The 23,832-nt window shown below is 43.9% G+C and overlaps 1 long non-coding RNA gene across 1 annotated transcript; it reads right to left on the bottom strand.

Moving 5' to 3' along the window:
- Positions 1–473: 473 nt before the first annotated feature.
- LOC145514536 (uncharacterized) lies at positions 474–23,796 on the bottom strand. The gene is made up of 4 exons (XR_014060200.1): positions 23,499–23,796; positions 21,119–21,288; positions 4,334–4,447; positions 474–4,125 (listed from the first exon to the last, which is right to left on the bottom strand). It is a non-coding gene; the product is annotated as an uncharacterized LOC145514536 (long non-coding RNA).
- Between the last annotated feature and the right edge of the window lie 36 nt (positions 23,797–23,832).

Raw genomic sequence — 23,832 nt, 5'->3', positions numbered from 1 at the left:
TCCGCGGGTCACAGATGGGCAACCCAGGGCTGTGTCCTGGCAGACCTCTTTGATTTGGCTTTGATCACGGTAATTTTTTAAAATATTTTGTATGTTCTTTTTCTTCCACTTTTGTGAAAGTGTTGGCATTGTTTTCATTCTTTGAGGTAAGCTTGTTTTGTACCTTGGGGGTTTCCTGCTCTTTTTTAGAAAATTCATTTTATTGAAACGTATACTTTTGAGAGCTGTTCCAGCACAGAGTGGCCTCCATTTTTGAGTGGAAGAGGCTTGGTGTAGAGGGCATGCCTGGAAGTGAAGACTGTGGTCCAACTAGTGGGAGCCAGGCACGCGGGCTCCTCAGGGGGCTCATTTGCTTGAACATCCTCCCCAGCTCCCTCCACACATACATGGCAGCCTTGGGGACTAGACTGCTCAGGCTGCAGGGATGAGACAGCAGCCCTGGGGATTGAGGCCTAAAGGGGATAGAGGAGACATTTATTTTTGGCTTCCTATCATGGAATTTTTATTCTCTGTTGGAACACAGTGTTAATCACAGGTGTACAGCAAGTTGATTCAGTTAACATATACATGTGCCTGTCTTTATAGGGTTCTCTTCCATAGAGTTTATGAGAGGGTATTGAGTAGTTTCTTGTTTATAGAGCACATCCTTTTTCATTATTCTTTTTCTCTGTGTATTTACCTGTATAGAAGAATATATGGGTTAATCCCAAACTTCTCAGTTATCTCTCCACAACCACCTGGTCTTCCCATTTGGTAAGGAAAGTTTCTTTTCTAAGCATCTGTTTCTGTTTGACCAAGAGTTCATTTGTATCCATCATGAGATTTCACCTATATGTGATATCACATGCTTTTTGTCTTTCTCTGTCTGATGACCTGACTTAGTGTGATCATCTCCAGGTCCGTATCTTTGTTGCTGCAACTGGCACCACTTCATTCTCGTGTGTATCCGTCATAGTCCATGAATGTGTGCAGCACATCTTTAGCCTCCATTCTTCTGTGGACTGAGGTTTTTGTTGCTCGCGTGCCTTGGCTGTTGTAAGTAGCACTGTAAAGAATGTTGGGATGCATGTGTGTCCTGGAGGCGTGCTTTTCCTAGGGTCGAGGCCCCAGGGGCAGACTGCAGCATCCTAGGCTGCTTTTTGTTTTTAAAGGAGCCTGCGTGCTCTTGTCCATAGTGGCTGTTGTCAACTGCATCCCTCGCTGCAGCCGAGGAGTGTTCCCTGGTCTCCTGGCCTTCTGCAGGGTTTATTGTTTGTACATTTTCCGCTAACTGCTACTAACCAGAGCTCCTCACAGTTCTGGTGTGCCTTCCTCTTTCATATGGGCGGCCCAGGATTTCCACAGGAGGGGGATTTGGATTTCCTTCCTATTTGTTTAAGTGTAAGCAAAATTTGCCATTTGAAACTGGCTCCTGAAGGTCGGCCTTCTTTTGAATTCTGTTTCTGCTGCCTCCTGCGTGTCATTTCTCCAGCAAAGGGATCATTTAGAGCAGAGCAGCTCTGGTGAATGTGAAATGCCCACAGGTCCTGGGTTTGGGGTTGTTGTTCCCGAACATGGCCACAAGGGGGCAGCACTTATTCGTGCCCCGCTCTGCGTATTGGGGAAACCTGAGCCCTGGCAAATGCTGTGCTCCTGGGCTGGCAATGATTGTGGAAAGCGCAGAACAGACACACAGGGCCGGAGTGTCATTCCTTCTGCCACCATTTTCTAGGTGCAAGAGGCTTGCTTTATGTGTAGCGGGACCACTTGAATTTTAAGGTGGTGGTCCCATCTATTGGGTCAGGCAGTCAAGATATTGCTGTGGTCCTTGGCTGGCACTTTTCCAGCTCCCTCATGAAGACCTCAGTTTGACCCGGAAGTCAAGCCCATTAAGGCCCAGGGATGAGAGAGCGGCACAGGTGAATGCAGTAGACGTTGGTTTGGGGGGTTTTCTTCTCAAGTAATTTTTATTTTCTGTTGGCATCAGTCCTTAATTTAAACCACAGTCTGCCCTGAATGTGGTACTCATTTTGGCCTGACTCTGGCCCACACTCAGGCCTACCTATGGTCCACACAAGTCTGCCTCTGGTCCACTGAGGACTGATTCTTCTCAACACTGTGGCCTGAATCTATACACATAAGGCCTAATGTGGTCTACAACGAGGCCTGACTCTTGTCCACACTGAGGGCTGACTGTGGTACTCACTTAGTTCTGACTCTGTTCCACTCTGAGACCTGACTCTCTTCCACGCTGAGGCCTGACTGTGGTCCACACTCAGGCCGTCTCTGGTCCACACTCACACCTGGCTCTCGTCCACACTCAGGCCTGGCAGTGTTCCACAGTAAGGCCTGGCCCTGGTCCACACTACGGACTGCCTCTGGTCCACACTCAGGCCTGACTCTAGTCCACACTAATGCCTGCCTTCTCCCACACTAAGTCCTGACTCTGGTTCAGTTAGGCCTGACTCTGGTCCACACTGAGGCCTCATTCTGGTCGACACTAAGACCTCACCTTGGTCCAAACAAAGGCTGGACTCTGATCTGGTCCACACTAAGACCTGACTCTGATCCTCTCTGAGGCCTGACTCTAGTCGAGACCCAGGCCTGACTCTGGTTCATCACTGAGGCCTGAGTCCAGTCCTCACTTAGGCCTGACCCTGGTGCACACGCAGGCCTGACCCTCATACACACTAAGGCCTGACTGTGGTACTCAGGCCTGACTCTGGTCCACACTAAGGCCTGTCTCTCGTCCACACTGAGGGCTGACTGTGGTCCAAACTAAGGCCTGACCCTGGTACTCACATATTCCTGACCCTTGTACTCACTTAGGCCTGACTCTGGTCCACACTAACGCCTTACTAAGGTCCACACTAAGGCCTGACCCTGGGCCTGACTTATTCTTGACTCTGGTACTCACTTGGGCCTGACTGTGGCCACACCGAGGCCTGATTCTAGTCTTACTCTGGTCCACACTAAGGGCTGACTCTGGTTGTATCAAAGGCCTGTCTCATCGTAACATAGGTCTGACTCTGGTCCTCACAAAGGAAGGCCTCGGTCTGTTCCTCACTCAGTCTGAGTCAGTCTTCTCTATGGCCCATACGTCTTAAATCAACTCCACTCAAAAATGAGTTAAAATTACTGGTGGGCTGCAGGTAAGTGAAAAACTGTCACAAAATTTCAAAGCTATAATCCACCAATGAATAGTAAATTTAAAAAATAAACATAGGACTATATACAGAGTCATCTATTTAGCTTCCATGACTAGTGAGAGAACTGGAGAAAGCTAATATTTTTCTGAAGACAGCTGCACCTCAATGACATTGGCAGCACTAGGAACAATAACCAACACAGCTAAGCAACCTACGTTACGAGGAGAGATGACGGTAAAGAAGGTGCAGTTCAGATACACAAGGCTGTGTTATTCTACCATAAAATATGATCAAATAATGCCTTTTCCAGCCACAGCAACTGAAAAACATATGATCATGATCTTGGAGAGACAGCAGTGAGCGGTCCTGAAGAGAAATCTTAGCTCCCTGCTCAGGAATTGAACCTGGGTAGCCTGGATGAACACCAGGACTCCTAACCATGAGGCCACCAGTGGCCAGAGGCTAGAAGCAAAGTGACCCTGCGTCTTTCCCCCATTTGAAACCAAGACTATTCTAAGGAGGCAAGAGGTGTAAATACATACATAAAGTCCATTATTACAGACACAGCACAACATGTGGTAGGGCCCACAGAAACCCGGTTTAAGACAGACGCAGGACCGAGAGACACAACCAAGAAGGATGGGCATCCTGAGGAGCACAGCAAGAGGTGAGGTGAGTCCCCCACAGAGGACAGTCCTTCCGCGTCTTTGTTTACCTCTCACCAATTGTCTCGTTTCTTTCTTCACATACATCTGACTCGTCTAGGACCCTGCCCAAGATGTGGGTACAACTTTTTTGCTAAGATTGACTCCACAGTAGAAGCCTGTGGGTGCACGTCCACACTTATTATGGGGTGGGACCCCCTCCCTTTTTGGCCTCCAAGGAGCCTTCCTGCGCTTGTGCAGACAGGGAAGTCTTCCTTGACCTCAGGCGTAGGCACCTTATCTCTCTATTCCAGCAGAGCTCGGCCTCTGTCATTAGCTCTGTTCTTGAGTGTCTAGGTGAAAACAAAGCTTCAATTTCACTCCACTTGACAAACACCAGCTGTCCAGCCCAGAGGCCCCTCTATCTCCCACCTCAAATCCCTCTGAGAGACATGAACCCCAAAAATCTTTATTGGGAGGGTGAAGGTCTATGTTCTGTAGCTTCTTCAAGCTGGCACGGGGCTTGTAGACCCTACCTAGCTAGGGTCATGGAGCTCTCACCCTGTCTCATTTAGGGGCCTCAGAGTGACTTCTGTTGTTACTCCTGAAGGATCTGTTCTGAGGATTCGCTGGAATCTCTGCATCACCATCGTCTTGATGTGAAACTGTAGTAATCTGAAAGAGACAAATTTAAAAAGGCGGGAGCCAAAGATCAGCAAAAGAATTATTTTGACCAGGGGCCCAAGCAGGAGTAAGAACCAGGTTACGTTTTTTAGAAATTTCAATCCTGGTCCAGATATAGAGTCAGTGCTTGTGCTACCCTGTCCAAAGGAATGGAACCTTTTGTTGTGGTCTTACATATTTTTGGTATCATTTTTATTAGCCCAGAGTGACTGATGTAGGTGTGACAGGCCACTCAACTTCAGAAGTAGGTGGAGAAGTGACAACCTGAACATTAATATACAAAATGGATCTCATTTATTTCCGGGAGAATAAGCTTGAATCCCAGTCTACACCTGCCACTTCAAGGAGACTTGCAGGCTTGTAGCCAGTTGTCTGGTTTTATCTAAGTTGGTTTTAACCTTTGATGTGTTATTAACATATAAACCAAAGCATCTTCCCCTGGGTCCTCTAATGCAAATCTTTTGTCACCTTCTAGATCTATATATCTTCTATTTTTTCCTCATTTATAAACAACCAACTGTAGAACAGAATTATTATCATTACTTTTTTACAACAAAAACATCTCCAGTCTTTATATCTTCTCTTGCTGACAACATATATCTTACTTGCTTTATGCATCAAAATCTTTTCCTTGTCACTTTAGTAGCTTTGATTCCATATTATAATTTTTAACCTTTAAAGAAACCTTAACTCCTAGTGAAAATCAAGAAGAAAGCAATTGTGAACTTTTTATCGTATTGGCATTCTCTAATTAGCAAACTCAGGAACATATTTTAGAACCTCTAAAAACATGTGTTTTTCCAAAGTTCAATTTCTTTTCTCAGTGAAATACAAGGCATGTGTCTAATAAGCCCAAACATCTTTAGTTTTTTTTCTTGTATTTAGAATTATGTGATTTGTAAGCACTTACTTTTCTTTAAGTCAGTTAAATAGAGCTCACTTACAAATTAACCTCAGCAATATTATCCAAAGACAGACACATACCAAGGCATACATAAATTGAGACAGATAGTGATCTCATAGTTTTATGCTTAAGATTTATTATAAAATGTCTCTTGCCCCTTTTCTTTTTCTTGGCTTGATTTTCTACTAATTTACCCAAGGCTGAAGTCTCAGGTAAAGTGGACTGTGTATCTCCTGGTCAAGATAAAAACTTCAGGCTTTTTTCTTGGTATATTTTTGTTTTCACGGGGTCAGAATTCTGAAAAAAAAAAGTATTTCAACAAGACAGCTTTTCCTAATTGCACATGCAAAAGGACCCAGTTTTGCAATTTTTAAAAAGTTTCATTTTAACCCATTTTCTCTGGAATCTAAAGAATATCATGGCCACCTAGTGTCAAAAAATGTCCTCTCCCCTTTCTGTAGTCCTAGTTTCATAGCTAACATACAGACCAAACAGTGCTCACATTGGCCCTAATAACAGGAGCAGTTCCCCTCTGGGAACATGCAGGAATAGGGGAAGCTTGATTCTTTTCCTGCTTTCTTCTCTCACTGCTATATATCAAACAGAGAAGCAAAAAGGACCTACTGAATAGCACAGGCAGTCAATTGAACACACTGTGATAATCAATATGGGAAAAAAAAAACAAAAAAGAAGAGACATATGTCTGTATATAACTGAATCAAGTTCCTGTACACCAAAAACAAACACAACGTCGGAAATCAGGTCTACTCCAATAGAAAATAAAAAATTACCAAAAAAAAGGGGGGGGAGCATGAAGAAATGCTGCCACCTTGTGGGCACTTTTGGTAACAACAACTGAAAAGCCTGTGCTGACGGGCACTTAATACTCACCAGGTCTGTGAGGGCTTCCCTGGTGGCTCAGCTGGTAAAGAATCTGCCTGCGATATGGGACACCTGGGTTCGGTCCCTGGGTTGGGAAGATCCACTGGAGAAGAGAACGGCTACCCACTCCAGTATTCTGGCCTGGAGAATTCCATGGACTGTATAGTCCATGGAGTCGCAAAGAGTTGGACACGACCAAACAACTTTCACTTCACTATGAGGATCTAAGGAAAAAACACCTGTCCTCAACAAATGTCCTCAGCTTCAGTGATGGCTCGGCTCGTAAAGAATCCGCCGCAATGCGGGAGACCTGGGTTTGATCCCTGGGTTGGGAAGATCCCCTGGAGAAGGGAAAGGCTACCCACTCCAGAACTCTGGCCGGGAGAATTCCATGGACTGTATAGTCCATAGGCTGGCAAAGAGTCGGACACGACTGAGTGACTTTCACTTTTCACTTTCATTCAATAAATGTCCTCAAGTAGGTCCTGGAAAAAGTATTCAAAATGGGGCAGACGGTCAAGAAGCCCACCTTGACTTGAGAGGTAAGTTTTACTCACACTCTTTAAAAATAATCACATGAAAAGATTTTATATCTCTAAATCTTATAGAAATGCAAATCAAAACTGCAAACTACCTCAGATTGGCCTTTGGCAAAAAGTCTACAAATAATAATGCTGGAGAGGGTGTGAAGAAAAGGGAGCTGGCAAGGCAAATTGTTAACAGCCAGGATGGAGGACGGGGTGGAGGTTCCTTAAGCAAGTGGAAAGAGAATGACACTAGGATACTCCCTAAATCCAGGCAGAAAAACATACTTCAAATCAATTAAAGATCTAACGAAGGACGGATACTATAAACCTCTTGAGAAAAATACAGGTAGAACACGTTTTGACATAAATCAGAGCCAGTTTGTTTGGATTCATTCTTAGAACCATGAAAAACAAAACTAAACAAATGGGACCTCATTAACCTTAAAAGTATTTGAGCAGCAGGGTGAACCATAAATGAAAGAAAAAGACAACCCTCGGAATGGGGGAAAAAGTGTTTGCAAATGGAGATATCCACAACACGCAAACACCCCGTGCAGCTCAGTATCAAAAAACAAAGAACCCAACAGAAAAATGGGCCAAATATCTAATGGACATTTCTCCAGAGAAGGCATCCAGGTGGCCATAAAGCACCTGAAAAGATGCTCAGCATCCCTAATCATGAGAGAAATGCAAATCAAAAGTTCAGTGATGTATCACTTCACGCCAGTCAGCATGGCCATCTCAAAAATTCGACAATAAATGCTGGAGGGGGTGTAGAGAGAAGGGAACCCTCCTACATTGTGAGTGGGAATGTAAATCAGTACATCCACCCTAGAGAACAGTATGGAGGTTTCTTTGAAACACTCTACAAAAAAGTACCAAGTGACCCAGCCATCTCACGCCTGGGTGTGGATCCTCAGAAAACCAAATTTTCAAAAGATACTGCATGCCAGCAATCATGGCAACACTAGGTACAATAGCCAAGACACAAAAGAAACCTAAGTGTAGAAGGACAGGTGAACGGATAAAGACGGGGCACGCATACAGAAGGCAGTACTGCCCAGCCACAAAAGGACGAAAGAACGCCACTTCCAGCCACAGAGAAGAACTAGGGATGATCAGTAACTGAGACAAAGACAAGTATCACATGTTATCACTTCTAGGTGGAATCCAAACGTGGATACAATGAACTTCTTTACAAAACAGATGAAACAGCTTTACAGACTTAGTAAAGAAACTCATGGTTACCAAAAATGAAAGGTGTGGGGGCAGGGAGAAATTAGCAGGTTGAGAATAACATATACACATTACTATTTATAAAATAATCCACAAGGACCCACTGTAGAGCACAAGGAACCCTACTCAACCATCTTTAATAACCTATATGAGAAATGAACCCGTAAAGAATGTATACACATCTACATACAAATTAATTAAGTCGTTATACACATAAGAGAAAAGGGGGCTTCCCAGATGGCACTAGAGGTTAAGAACCCACTGGCAAAGGCAGGCAGACATGAGTCATGGGTTCGATCCCTGTGGTCAGAAGATCCCCCGGAGGAGGGCCTGGCAACCCACTCCAGTATTCCTGCCTGGAGAATCCCATGGACAGAGGAGCCTGGTCAGTTATAGTCCATCAGGTCCCAGAGTCGGACACAGACACTGAAGCTACTTAGCACACAAATAAAACAAAACCCATAACAATGCAAATCACCTATACACTGGAATTCAAAATAAACAAACAAAATAAAACAAAAGAACTGCGACTCTATTCCCCTCAGGCCTTGGGTACCCGGGCTGGTGTCACATCCCTGGAGCCTGAGCAGGCTTGGGTCCCCAAGCTGGACTGTGGTGGGGCTGAGGCAGCTGGGGAGGGTGTCCAGGCAACGCGCCCCTGGCCACCCTCCATGGACCTGGACTTCCTGTTCCCCTCTGCGCGAGCCCACAACCTCCAGACCCAGGGGGGCCTCCTGCAGCAAACCCAAGCCTAGTGCCCCCAAACGATGGTAGAGTCTCTGGCCTGGAAGAGCTTCTGCAAAGTCCCCTGGGCTCCCAGTCTCCTGCTGGTGGGGTTCCCACCTCCAGCCTCCTTCCTTAGGGTCACCCACTTGAGGAGGACAGCACCCTCAGCAGAGTGGTGCGGCAATCGTTGGGATGTGTCCGGGGGATGAAGACTAAGGGGGAAGAAGTAAGGTGACACAAGCCTTGGGTGTTTCCATTCCAGTTGACAGCCAAGGAACTGGACCTGCCCTAAGGCTCTGGTTGCCCAGGTAACTAGAGTTGGGCATGAAGACATGCTGCCACCTTGTGGCCATTCCTTGTAACAACCACCTGAAAACTTGTGTTGATGGGCTCTTAATATTTACAAAGCCTGCGGGGCTGGAAATGACACCTACCCTCAAGAAATGCCCTGGGACAAATCACCGGAAAAGAATTCACATGCAAACCCATGGCTGATTCATGTCAATGTATGGCAAAAACTATTACAATATTGTAAAGTAATTAGCCCCCAACTAAAATAAATAAATTTATTTAAAAAAAAAAAAAGAATTCAAAACAGGGCTAACTTGAAGTCAATTTCAAGAGGTTAATTGTACTCACACAACAGAAGGTAAAAAGCCCATGGAAAGATACTCAACATCAATAATTATTATAGAAATGCAAATTAAAACTAGGATGCGGTGTCAACTCACATGGCTCAGAATGGCCATCCTCAAGAGATCTTCAAAGGTTAAATGCTGCTGAGGGCGAGGGGAACAGGGAACCATCTTACACTGTGGGCAGGGTTGCAAATGGGTGGGTGCAGTCAAGAAGGAAAATATTTGAGGTCTCCCTAAAACACAAAATAGAGTTACCACATTTTTGGGCAACCTCACTCCTTGCTTTGGCCTGGAAAAAAATCCTAATTCAAAGAGAACACGTGTACCGCTATTTTCAGAGCAGCACTGTTCACAATAGCCAAGACATAACATTAACCAAAATATCCATCGATAGACAAATGAAGACTAACTGGCCCATCTGTACAATGGAATACACTCATTAATCAAAAAAAGAAGGAAAAATGTCATCGGCAGCCCCATGGATGGACGGAGAGATCATCTTACTAAGTGAGGTTAGAGACAGAAAGACAAACATCCTAAAATATTACTTACAGGTGGAAGCCAGAAATTCATGCAAATGAAATAATTTGCAAATAGAGACAGACTCAGAGAGTTAAAAAAACCAACTCATGATTATTTTTTTAAAACGTTGTGGGGAGGGATACACTAAGAGGGATTAAAAGGTACACATTACTACATACCAAACAGATCATCTAAAAGGACCCACTGAATAGCACAGGAAGTCGATGGAACAAACTGAGATAACCTTCATGAGAAAAGACCCCGGAAAAGAACAGCTATATGGCTGTATCTGCTTGAAATAATGTCATTATACGTCTACATCTGTTTGTAAAAAATGCCCATTTAGATCTTTGGCCCATTTTTGTTGTGTTTTATTTTTAATTGAGCTGCATGTGCTGTTTGCTTGTTTTGCAGATGAATTTACTTGATAAATTTGCTTGCAAACTTATTTTTTCCATTCTGAGGCTCTGATGGTTGTTCTTTTGTTTATGCTTTCCCTTGCATAAATTAATGCAAATACAACCTAAACAAATACAACCTCGGAAATCAACTCTATTATAAAATTAAAATTAAAATACAAAAAAAAAGAGCAAGGAGAAATGCTGCCGCCTTGTGGCGGCTTTTGGTAACAACAACTTAAAAACTGAGCTGATGGGCACTTACTTACTTCCCAGGCCCGTGGAAAGAAAGGAAAAAACACCTGTTCTCAACCAATGTCCTGGGAGAAGATTCAAAACTGGGCAGACGGTCAGGAGGCCAATATCAAGAGGTCAGTTTTACTCTCACTGTTTTAAAAAACAATCCATGAAAAGATTTCAACATCGTGAAATCTTAGAGAAATGCAAATTAAAACACAGCGAGGTATCACCTACACTGGTCAGAATGGCCTTTGTCGAAAAGTCTACAAACAATAAATGCTGGAGACGATGTGGAGAGAAGGGAACCCTCCTACACTGATGCTGGCAAGGTAAACTGTTAACAGCCAGGATGGAGGACAGGGTGGAGGTTCCTTAAACAAGTGGAAAGAGAATGAAATTAAGACACTCCTGCTGCTGCTGCTGCTGCTGCTGCTGCTAAGTCGCTTCAGCCGTGTCCGACTCTGTGCGACCCCATGGACAGCAGCTGACCAGGCTCCGCTGTCCCTAGGATTCTCCAGGCAAGAGTACTGGAGTGGGGTGCCATTGCCTTCTCCTAGGACATTCCATAACTGTTTAAAGAAAAATAATTCCAAATTGATTAAAGAACTAAACGGAGAGAGGATTACGCCCTATATCTGGAGGAAAACATAGGAAGAACAAGCCTTGACATAAATCACAACAAGTTCTTTTTGGATCCACCTCTTAGAATAATGAAAATTAGAAAGAAAAAAAAAAAACCTCAATAAAAGAACCTCATTAACCTTAAAAGCACTTGCGCAGCAAGGGAAAGCATAAACAAAAGGACAACCCTCAGAGCCTCAGAATGGAAAAAAAACAGTTTGCAAGCAAATATATCAACAAGTAATTCATCTGCAAAACAAAGAAACAGCACATGCAGCTCGATAAAAAATAAAATACAACAGAAAAACGGGCCAAAGGTCTAAATGTACATTTTTTCAAAGAATGCATTCAGATACCATAAAGTACATGAAAAGATGCTCAGCATCACTAATGACTGCAGAAATGCAAATCAAAACAACGAGGTATTAGCTCACATCATTGAAAATGACCATCTTCCAAAAGATCTACAAAGATTATACTCTGCCCAGAGCGTGGGAACAGGGAATCCTCCTACACTATGGGCGGGGAGGTAAATGGGTAGGTGCAGCCAGGAAGAAAACAGTATGGAGATTCCTTAAAACAGTAAATACAGACTTAACCACCCTCTCTGGCAAGCCCACTTAGATCCAGAGAAAATAAAAATTTTAAATTATATGTGCGTGCACCTGCCGCGTCCAGCACAGCGGGTGAGAAAGACCTGAAACGGGCGTAAGTGCATCATGAAAAGACAGACACACGTAATTTGCCAAGTGGGGAATCAGGGGGCCCTCCTGCTCTCCGTGGCAGGAAGACAAAATGGCTCCTTTCAGCCCGCACTTTTATTCGCAGAAGTCACATGAGATCATTAGGGAATAGCTATACTTGGGAGTTTAATCAGCGCACGGTAAAGAGGGAGTAAACTTAAGGCTCTGCTGTTGATCAGGAACATCTTGTTTTGTTTCCATGGGAACGGACACAGGGGTAGGCAGTGAAACGGAGCAGAGAGCACGACCCGCCACAAGAATGTCCGTTTGGCATGTTGACCAGGACAATCACGAGGGCACAGTTTGCCGCACCCTTGAGTCATGGGGCAGGTTCTGGTCTCTGCTCCACCAAGCTGCAACACGCACCCTTATTTTCAGGGCAGCACTATTCACAATACCCAAGACAGAGCATAAACCAAAACGTCCATCAATAGAGAAATGAAGAGTAGCGGGTCCATCCAGACCCTCGAATACATTCAGCCATCACCAAGAAGGAAAGAGTGGCATTGGCAGTAGCGTGGACGGACTGAGAGATTTAAGGTACTGAGTCAAGTCGGTGAGAGAGGGAAAGAGAAATATCTGATCACTTACAAGTGGAACCTATAAATTCATTCAAGTAAGCTGATTTGTAAACAGAAACAGACTTACAGACTTAGAAAACTAACATGATTATTAAAATCAAAAGGTAGGAGAAGGAAGACATTAAAAGGTTGGCATTGACATATACACACTACTTACTATCAGATAGATAATCCAAAAGGACCTACTGTTAGCACAGGGAAGTCTACTGAACGCACTGTAATACCTATGTGGGAAAAGACCGTGAAGAATAGATAATCTATGTATATCTGAATCAAGTTCCTGTTCACTGAAAACAAACAACCTCAGAAATCAAATCTACTTCAACAGGAAAAAAAAAAAAAAAGGATTGCGGGGAAATGCTGCCGCCTTGTGGCCGCGTTTCATAACAACAACTGACAAACCTGTGCTGGTGGGTATTGAATATTCCCCAGGCCTGAGGGGATGGATGTAAGGAAAAAACACTTGTCCTCAACAAAAGTCCTTGGGCAGGTCTGGGGAAAAAAAATCAAAACAGGGCAGACAGTCGAGAGGCCAATCTCCAGAGGTCAGTTTTTTACTCATACTTTTTTTTTTAATCACATGGAAACCTTTCAACATGGAGTAATTTTAAAGAAACAAAAATCAAAACTAGAGCTAAGTATGAGCTCACGCCAGTCAGAATGGCTTTGGTTACAAACTCTGCAAAAAGTAAACGGTGGAGAGGTTTTAGAGACAAATAAATTCTCCTACGCTGAGGCTGGCAATGTAAATTGTTAACAACCAGAACAGAGAACAGGGTGGAGGTTCCTTAAACAAGGGAAAAGTGAACTAAACTACGTCTCTCCCTAACCTCACACAGAAAAGAAACTCCAAATATATTAAATAGCTAAATGGAGGGATGGATACTCTAAACTTCTTGAGGAAAATATCGGCAGAACAGGTTTTGAAATCACAGCAAACTTCTTGGTTTCATGCTTAGAAAAATGAAAAAGAAAACAAAATTCAACAAAAGTAACCTCATTAACCTCAAAAGCTTTTGCACAGCAAGGGAAACTCTAAATAAAAGATGCTGGCAGTGTAAAACGTGGACAGCCACCGTGGAGTATGAGGCGGGAGCTCCTTAAACCAGGGAAAAGAGAATGAAATTATGATAACGCCCTAACCCCATACAGAGAAAGGAACTCGAAATCAATTAAAAATCGAAGTGGTGGGATGATTACTCTAAACCTCTTGAGGGAAAATATACATAGAACACGCTTTGATATAAATCACAGCAAGTTCTTTTTGGATCCACTTAGAGTAATGAAAAATAAAACAAAAGTCAACAAAACGCACCTCATGGACCGTAAAAGCATTTGCACAGCAAGGGAAACCCTAAAGGAAAGAAAAAGTCAACCCTCAGAATGGGAAAAAAAAAAAAAAAGCTAGCAAACAAAGGCCCACAGGGACTTCATCTCCAAAACATGCAAACTGCTCATGCAGTTCAATATCAAAAAAACAATCCTACAGAAAAATGAGCCAAAGATCTAAATATACATTGCTCCAAAGAAGGCATACAAAAGGCCATTAAGCACATTAAAAGATGTTCAACATCACTAATTATTAAAGAAATGCAAATCAACATGACAAGGTATCAGTTCCCACCCCTCAGAATGTCCATCTTCCAAAAGACCTACAAAGATTAAATGCTGCTGCGGGCGAGGAGAACAGGGAAGCCTCCTGCACTGTGGATGGGGATGTAAATGGATGGGTGCAGCCACAAAGGAACGTGATATGCAAATTCCTTAAAACATTAAATACAGATTAACCACATGATCCGGCAAGCCCACTCCTAGTCTGAATCTGGAGAAAATCATCATTCTAAATGATACATACACCTCTTTTTTTCAGGGCAGCACTATTGACAATAGCCAAGATAGAGCGTCAACCAAAATGTTCATCAATAGAGAAATGAAGTCACTGATCCATCAAGACACTGGAATATACTCAGGCATCATAAAAAAGGAAAATTGCCATTGTCAGCATCATCAATGGACCCGGAGATTCATCATACACAGTGAAGTCAGTCAGAGAGGGAGAGAAAAATATATCACTCACAGGTGGAATCTATAAATTCATATGAATGAACGAATTTATAAAGAGAAACAGACTCATAGTCTTAGAAAACCAACTTATGATTACTGGGAAAAAAAAAGTAGGGGAAGGGAGACATTAGAGTTTGGGACTAACATATACACACAAGAAGTCCAAAAGGACCTACAGGATACCACAGGGAAGTCTACTAAACACACTGAAATAAGCTATATGGGAAAAGACCCAGAAATACATCTACAGTTATTTCTACAGAATAGACATACATCTATGTATAACTGAATCAAGTTGCTAAAGTAAACCTAAAACAAACACAAGAATGGAAATCAACTGTATGCCAATAGAAAACAAAAATTAAATTTGTCAAAAAAACAAAACAAAAAACAATGGCGTGTGAAGAAATGCTGCCACCTTGTGGCTGCTTTTGCTAACTACAACTGAAAAACCTGTGCTGGTGGGCATTTATTAATAATATTCCCAAGGTAAGGAGAAAAGAAAGGCAATGCCAAAGAATGTTCAAATTACTGCACAATTGCACTCATCTCACATGCTAGCTGGAGAAGGCAATGGCACCCCACTCCAGTACTCTTGCCTGGAAAATCCCATGGACAGAGGAGCCTGGTAGGCTGCAGTCCATGGGGTCGCACAGAGTCGGACACAACTGAAGCGACTTAGCAGCAGCAGCAGCACATGCTAGCAAAGTAATGCTCAAAATCCTCCAAGCTAGGCTTCAACAGTACGTGAACTGAGAACTCCCAGATGTTCAAGCTGGATTTAGAAAAGGCAGAGGAACCAGAGATCAAATTGCCAACATCTGTTGGATCATAGAAAAAGTAAGAGAATTCCAAAAACATCTACTTCTTATTCACTGACTACGCCAAAGCCTTTGACTGTGTGGATCAAAACAAACTGGAAAATTCTTCAAGAGACGGGACTACCAGACCACCTTACCTGCCTCCTGAGAAACCTGTATGCAGGTCAAGAAGCAATAGTTACAACTGGGCATGGAACAATGGACTGGTTCTAAACTGGGAAAGGAGTACGTCAAGGCTGTATATTGTCACCCTGCTTATTTAACTTATATGCATCATGAGAAACTCTGGGCTGGAAGAAGCACAAGCTGGAATCAAGATTGCCCAGAGAAATATCAACAACCTCAGATATGCAGATGCCACCACCCTTATGGCAGAAAGCAAAGAGGAATTGAAGAGCCTCTTGATGAAAGTGCAAGAGGAGATTGAAAAAGCTGGCTTAAAACTCAACATTCAAAAAACTAAGATCATGGCATCCAGTTTCATTACTTCATGGCAAATTGATGGGGAAACAATGGAAACAGTGACAGACTTTACTTTCTTGGGCTCCAAAATCACTGCAGATGGTGACTGCAGCCATGAAGTTAAAAGACACTTGCTCCTTAGAAGAAAAGCTATGACAAACCTAGACAGCGTATTAAAAAGCAGAGACATTACTTTGCCAACAAAGGTCCATCTTAATCAAAGCGATGGTTTCTCCAGTAGTCATGTATGGATGTGAGAGCAGGACTGTAAGAAAGCTGAGTGCCAAAGAATTGATGCTTTCAAACTGTGGTATTGGAGAAGACTCTTGAGAATCTCTTGGACTGCAAGGAGATCAAACCACCCAATCTTAAAGGAAATCAACCCTGAATATTCATTCAGAGGACTGATGCTGAAACTGAAGTTCCAATACTTTGGCCACCCACTGGGAAGAACCGACTCATTGGAAAAGACCCTGATGCTGGAAAAGATTGAGGGCAGGAGGAGAAGGGGACGACAGAGGATGACATGGTTGGATGGCATCACCAACTTGATGGACATGAGTCTGAGCAAACTCCGGGAGTTGGTGATGGAGAGGGTAGCCTGGCAAGCTGCAGTCCATGGGGTCGCAAAGAGTCGGACATGACTGAGTGACTGAACTGAACTAAAGGGGATATAAGGAAAAGCACCTGTCCTCAACAAATATCCTCGGCTAGATCCTGGAAAAAGAATTCAAAACAAAGCAGGTGATCAAGAGGCCAATCTCCTGAGGTCAGTTTTACTCACATTGATTTTTTTTTTAAATCACATGAAAAGGTTTCAACTTCATGAAATCTTAAAGAAATGCAAATCAAAATTATGCTGTATCAGCTCACACAGGTCAGAATAGCCTTTGTCAAAAAGTCTCCAAATAATAAATCCTGAAGAGGTTATGAAGAATAGGAAACCCTCCTCCTACAGTGATGCTGGGAATGTAAATCGTTAACTGCCAGAATGGTGGACAGGGTGCAGGTTCCTTAAATGGTGAAAAGGAAATGAAATTACATCACTCCCTCACTTCACACAGGAAAAGAAACTCCAGATGGATTAAAGCTCTAAGGGGAGGGGCTATTCCTCTAAACCTCTTGAGGAAAATACAGGCAGAACAAGCTTTGACATAAGTCGCAGGAAATTCTTTTTGGATCAACTGTTACAATAAGGAAAAATAAAAGGAAACTCAAAAGGGACCTCGTTCACCTCAAAAGCTTTTGCATAGCAAGGAAAACACTAAGCAAAGGGAAAAGAGAACCCTCAAAACGAAGAAAAAATATTTGCCACCGAATTTAAAAACAAGGAATTCATCTCCAAAACATGCAAACAGTTCACGCAACTCAATATCAAAAGCCAATCAACCCAACAGAAAACAGGCTAGAGATCTAAATGGACATTATTTGTTCAAAGAAGGCATCCACATGGCCACAAAGCACATGAAAAGATGCTCAGCATCACTGTTAGAGAAATGCCGATCGAAACTGCAACAAGGCATCAGCTTACCCACTCAGAATGACCAGCCTCCAAAAGATCTGCAGAGATTAAACTGCCGCCTAGGGCAAGGGGAACAGGAATCCTCCTACACTGCGGGTTGAGGATGCAAATGGGCGGGTACCGCCACAAAGGGAAACGTGTGGAGGTTCCTTCAGACTCTAAATACAGTGTTACCACCTGATTCAGCCAGCCCACTCTTGCCTTAGATCCCAGGAAAATCAGAATTGAAAATGATACTTGTACCCCTACTTTCAGGGCAGCACTACTGACAACATCCAATCAGAGTATCAACCTATTTTAGCTGAAAATGACACCTAAAAGTTGAAGAACCAAAAATCTGTATCTCCAGACAAGCACTCCACGTGGTTTGGCTTTCCAAATTTAACTGATTCCTTAGGCTTCCCTGCTAGCTCCGACGGTAAAGAATCTGCCTGCAATACAGGAGACTGGGGCTTGATCCCTTGGTTGGGAAGATCCCCTGGAGAAAGAAATGACAGCCCACTCTAGTATTCTTGCCTGGAGAATTCCATGGACAGAGGAGCCTGGCAGGCTACATACAGTCCATGAGGTTGCAAATATTCGGACATGACTGAGCGACTAACACTTTCATTTTCTTAGACTCTCGGAATTTTTTCATTAAGGAGTCCCCCAAGCCTAATTCACTCCACCTAAAACTCAAATCAGTTTTGATTCTTCTGTCATCTTCATTTCAATAGGTAAACATTGTTTTTATCAGGTTAATGTGGAAATTATCTGTAACTTCCCTTAGCCCCTACCACCAAACACAACCAATTACTTTCCAAGGCTTATAGATTACAACCCCTATACATGTCTCAAATCAATCACCTTTTCTTGTTTAATCTATCCTTTCATTTCTATTCTGAATATTAGAAAAAAATTAATATGGCATAGGCGCTGTCTTTGAAGGTCTGATTTTCATAGCAGGAGAAATAATGATTTCATTCTTTCTCCATACACCTTCCATGGGTGCCATATCTACTTTTACTGAGTTGATTATTAATTCAATATTGGGATTCCCTGGTGGCCCACTGGTAAAGAATCTGCCTGCCGATGCAGGAGACTCGGATTAGATTCCTGGGTCGGGAAGATCCCGTGGAGGAGAGCATGGCAACCCGCTCCAGTATTCTTGCCTGGGAAATCCCATGGATAGAAGAGCCTGGCAGGCTATAGTCCATTGGGTCACAAACAGTCAGACACGACTTGGCAACTAAAACAGCAATAGCATTAACTCAATAACCAGACAAAGAGGGCGCTGCTACTGTAATTTAGGGGGTGGAAGGCAGGAGTGATAATCAGCACCTTACACTACATACCTAACCACAAACATCTATCTAGCCTCAGTGCCGACACTGAGAAACACTGACCTAGGTCCCACAGTTAACAACTGAACACCTCTTCATAACAAGTTTCTGGACCTGTCCTCCAATCCTCTTCCCAGATCAGGAAACCACAGTACCAAGGGTATTTTTTTTTTTTTCTTTTGCCAGTGAGAATGCTGTGGTCTGAATGTATCAGAATGTCTAGAAGTTAAGCAATGGGCTTTGCAGAAAGACTGCTCTATTGGCTATGACTCTAAAGCCCTAAGAAAAGGGCCTGATGTAGATTTCTCAACAGGGAAGAGAGATCAAAGCAGTCAATCCTAAACGAAATCAACCCTGAATATTCATTGGAAGGACTGGCGATGAAGCTGAAGCGCCAATACTTTGGCCACCTTATGCTAAGAGCTGATTCACTGGCAAAGACCCTGATGCTGGGAAAGATTAAAGGCAGGAGGAGAAGGGGACGACGGGATGAGATGGTTGGATGGTGTCACCAACTCAATGGACATGAAGTTGAGCAAACTCAGGGAGACAGTGAAGGACAGGGAAGCCTGGCATGCTGCAGTCCATGGGATCTCAAAGAGTCAGACATGACTGAGCAACTGAACAACAACAGGGTCAGGGCTTAGCTTTCTCAGTACAAGTCAGGGGAGAACCTCAGCCCTCACCCTGGATGCAGACTAGGAACTGTCACTGGCACTGACGCCCAGTTCAAACCTGCAGTCAGTCCACGTGCAATAGAAACTCTCCCTGGAAATATTTTCATTGGCAGACATGGCAGGCTAATCTCAAACTGATCAATGATTTGGAAATCTTCCTCTAGGGAACAAGGTAGGACTTCTGGGGGTTGTGGAATGATTTTTTCTACTTCTGTTGTTCTTAAAAAGTATTCACATTAACTTACTAAGCTATCTATTTGTGGGAAACTCAAAAGTAATATATTCTTTTCCAGGTATCCATGGCTTTGAAACTCCCAATACTTTGGCCACCTTATGCTAAGAGCTGATTCATTGGAAAAGACCCTGATGTTGGGAAAGATTAAAGGCAGGAGGAGAAGGGGACGACAGAGGATGACATGGTTAGAAGGCATCACCAACTCAATGGACGTGAGTTTGAGCAGGCTCCAAGAGTTGGTGATGGACAGGGAAGCCTGGTGTGCTGCGGTCCATGGGGTCTCAAAGAGTCAGACACGACTGAGGGACAGAACTGAACTGAATTTTATATGTTAAGATATTAAAATTAATTTTACCTGTTTCCTTCTATTTTTCAAATGTGGCTACTCAAAGATGTTAAATTATCTTTCTGGCTTGCTTAATATTTCCATCAGGCAGACTCTAAGGATGTTTTGTAAGCTTTTAAATTTTTTATATTGGAGTATAGTTGATTTATAGTGCTGTGCCAGTTTCAGGTATATAGCAAAATGATTCAGTTATACATATAAATATAACTGTTCTTTTCCCATATAGGTTATTACAGAATATTGAGTAGAGTTCCCTGTGCTATAGTAGGTTCTTATTGATTTTCTACTTTATATATAGGCAGGCTCTAAGGTTGTTTTTTTTAATTTCTTTATTTTTTATCTTTCTATTTTTGGCCACAAAATAGAAAAGCAGGACCTCAGTTCCCCAACCAGGGATCAAACTTGTGCCTGCTACAGTGGAAGCATGGAGTCCCAGCCACTGAACCATCAGGGAAGCCCCAGGCTCTAAGGTTTGACCAGGGTGTTCTATGCCTGAGGATGGGCAGAGGGACAAGCTGATTAGAGACATACAGGTCAAAGAAATGAGAGCCCAAGTTACAGAAAAAATCATCTATGTACAACTAGTGGGAAGCTGCTGTATAACGCAAGGAGCCCAGCCTGGTGCTCTGTGATGCCCTAGAAGGGATGGGTGGGAAGGAGGCTCAAGAGGGAGGAGACATATGCATACTTACAGCTGATTCACGATGATGTACAATAGAAAACAGCACAACATTGTAAAACAATTATCCTCCAGTTAAAAACAAAAAAGAAAAATCATCCATGTAGAAATTGAAACCATCCAAAGTGACAGAAATAAATGTTGGTGGGAGAGAAACAAGCCACGTGCTTAAAATATTTAAGGAATGAGAGGCATCCAGGAGAAATATCAAGTGGTATTATCTAAAGGGGGGGCTTCCCTGGTGGCTCAGATGGTAAAGAATCTGCCTGCCAATGCAGGAGACCTGGATTTGACCCCTAGGTTGGGAAGATCCCCTGAAGAAGGGAATGGCAACCCACTCCAGTATTCTTGCCTGGAGAATCCCATGGACAGAGAAGCCTGGCAGGCTACAGTCCATGGGGTCGCAAAGAATTGGACGCAACAACAAACAAGAATGATCTAAAGGGTACCTGTGCCTGTTAACATCCAGCCATCCCCCTCCTGCATACAGAGAGCATCCAGCAGGGAATAACTCACCTCAGATGCTGTATACGCTGCGGACTGGATTCTCCCAGGCCTCACCCAAAAGTGAGACCATCTCTAGGGAATGGGGCACACAGTCCAGGATCAGGGACATCAGATTCTGGTTATGAACAATAGACTTGAACACATCTTCAAACCGGGTACCCACCAAGACACAGGTCAACCTGCAGAAAGATAAAACAGCAGGAGAGTTACAGCCTCGGTCCCACACAGAGTATGTGCCTCTTCTCCATGTCATTCTTTGTTCCTTCCCTCTTCATGCCAACAGATTCTCAGTGTTGATCACACATTGCTCTCCATCTCAGACTCCCAGCCAGGTTGGGGGATGTCTGTTAATTTCAAAGTCAGGTTGTCCAAGGACCTACTGTAGAGCACAGGGAACTTTGTTCAATATTATGCATCACCCTAAATGGGAAAAAGAGTTTGAAAAGGAACAGATACGTATCTCTTGGACAGCAAGGAGATCAAATCAGTTAATCCTAAAGGAACTCAACCCTGAATATTCACTGGAAGGACTGATGCTGAAGCCTGAAGCTCCAACACTTTGGTCACCTGATGCAAAGAGCTGACTCATTGGAAAAGACCCTGATGCTGGGAAAGATTAAGGGCAGGAGAAGAAGGAGACGACAGAGGACAAGATGGTTGGATAGCATCACTGATTCAATGGACATGAACTTGGGCAAACTCCGGGAGATGGTGAGGGACAGGGAAGCCTGGGGTGCTGTAGTCCACGGGGTTGCAAAGAGCCAGACACGACTGAGTGACTGAACAACGACATGAGAGGAAAAGAACTTCTCTGCTGATCATCTCAACTTCAGATAACCACCTGTAACATAAGCTGTGTATGACGAATATTCTATTCAATCTATACCAGGTTCTGGCAGGAAGCCTTTCAAATATGGGGAGATGGGGACTTCCCTGGTGGTCCAGTGGCTAAGGCTCTGCACTCCTAGTGCAGAGGGCCCAGGTTCAAACTCCCTGGGAACTAGAAACCGCAGGGCATTAGTAAGAGCTCACATGCCCAACTAAGACTTGGTGCAGACAGATGGATGCGTGCACGCTCAGTCACTGTCACGGCCAACTCTTTGTGACCCCATGGACGAGAGCCCACGAGGCTCCTCTGTCCATAGGATTTCCCAGGCAAGAATTCTGGAGTGGGTTGCCATTTCCTTCTCCACGGGATCTTCCCGACCCAGGGATGGAACCCACATCTTCCTGCATTGGCAGGATTCTTTACCACCGCACCACCTGGGAAACCGAGAGATGGAAGCGGGTAACTATTATTCCCGGGGGAACATCTGAGGTGGGGTAGCCGCCTTCCCAGATGTCCCCATGTGTCCACTGTAACCGCATCACTTTACAATCATCATTTTGCCAGCAGCCTTCTCCCCCACCAGGAACACATTCTGGTCCTTTACGTGAATATCATTCCTAGTATTATACACAGTGTTAAGTATGCTGAGACTGTTGACTATCATTTCTTGACTATGATTTATTGTGAACTTTTTCAAAAAGGCATTTTTCCCACTGGGGGAGGATTTTTTTCTTGAGGAGGACTTCATAGGTTTCTTTGATACCTAAGTCAACGAGCACAGGTGAAAAGAAATATAGAACACAGATTAAAAATTCAATGCACAAATATTATATATACATATATGTATATATCTCCTATCTTTGGCACCTGGAGCCTCCCCCCACCTCAGGTTCTCGTACTGCCCAACTCAGTGTCAGATAGGCTGAAGCCCTCCTCTTGGCTCCTATGGGCAAAGTGTGGAGGCCTCCTTCACAGTCACTGATGCCCCAAAAGCAAAGTTTCAGAGATAGGGGCTACTCTTGATGCGGTGCATGGGCTTCAATAGTTGCAGCACGCGGGCTCAGTAGATGTGGCTTGTGGGCCCTAGAGTGCACAGGCTTCAATAGTTGAAGCTCATGGGCTGAGTTGCTCCGCAGCATGTGGAATCTTCCCCAGGTCAGGGACAGAACCTGTGTTCCCTGCTCTGGCAAGTGGATTAGTATCCATTGTCCCACCAGGCAAGTCCTATAATAGTATTCTAAAGGCTGCATCTTTCAATTCAAACATCTGGGTTATCTGTGGTTCTGGTAGTGGCCATTCTTTTCTCTTGATTATGGTCAGAGTTCCTGCATGTCCTATATACCGTGGTTTGTTTTTTTTTTTACACATCTTAAGCTGTATGGTGTATATTAAAGAGCAGAAGAGACGAGAGAAGACCATCTTGTCCCCTACTTCTCACAGGGCTTTGAGACTCAATACAAAACCAGGTCTCTTCACTTTCCAGTCCATACTAATTCGTTTGGGGTGATTTTATATCAGCTCCTTCTCCCTCCCAGTCCCCCACATTTTGAAACCTCCTACCTCAACTTCCGTGTCTCCGCTGACCCTGTAGCGAGCACTGATTAGGGATCGCACAGACCTCATTTCCTCCACCACCACCATCCCCAAACTCATTTCCACCCTCCGCGCGTCCCCAACCTCCCTCCGTCCTCTCCAAGTCGACTCGTCTCGCTCTGTTCCAGGACTTCACAAACATTCCACACTCCCCAACTCCAACCTTACTGCTTCTCGCAGTCCCTCGCCTACAAAACACGCAAACGGAGAGAGCCCCACGAAACTGAGACTCGGTCATGCCGCAGTACTCCGCGCGCGAGGGTCCGCCCCGAGGCGCAGGCGTCATCCTAAGTCGGCGCGC

The sequence above is a fragment of the Giraffa tippelskirchi genome, chromosome 7, assembly GCF_054371585.1.
Source record: "Giraffa tippelskirchi isolate mGirTip1 chromosome 7, T2T-mGirTip1v1.2.pri, whole genome shotgun sequence".
Taxonomy (NCBI): domain Eukaryota; kingdom Metazoa; phylum Chordata; class Mammalia; order Artiodactyla; family Giraffidae; genus Giraffa; species Giraffa tippelskirchi.
Note: the sequence above shows the minus strand (reverse complement) of the source record. Positions and strands in the feature narration are given on the sequence as shown.